Here is a 575-nt window from a genome sequence, read left to right on the forward strand (position 1 = left end):
AATTGCGACGCTTATTCGTAATCCAAGGGGATAGATATGAGCAAGATGTGAGGATCACACAGATTATTTTCTCCTTCATGGAGCAATTAAGGAGCATAGCTGATCACAGAACAAAATTTCAAGTAAATCTATGTAGATAGTAAAATATTTTGCATTGTTGTTTCTTGGATATAGCAAAATTTGTATTTTCCATTCCCAAAAGTCAATCGGTAACAGTGCCAAAGGTTCAAAAGTCCTTCACTACTATACTAAGGCCAAAAAATAAACCATACAAAAGGTATATTTGGTCATCGTACATAAGTGTGCCATGAAGCAAAAGCACCTTCTTGAATGAACCCTTCTAAGAATCATTTTTGGCATGAACTGTTTTGCCTGATTTGAGAAATCACTGCGATCATAGCCCCATAAAAGAGGAACTTGAAAAGATTTGGGAAGATTTACACAAATTCTAATACTGAAGAAATTTTAAATGAATTATGTCACAGCATCTAAAAAGTTGTGCGAAATCCAGAGGAGTGAAGCAGCTAGCAAGAAAATTGTAGATCAAATCAAACATAAATGAAAATATAAACTGA

The sequence above is a fragment of the Phlebotomus papatasi genome, chromosome 4, assembly GCF_024763615.1.
Source record: "Phlebotomus papatasi isolate M1 chromosome 4, Ppap_2.1, whole genome shotgun sequence".
Lineage (NCBI taxonomy): Eukaryota > Metazoa > Arthropoda > Insecta > Diptera > Psychodidae > Phlebotomus > Phlebotomus papatasi.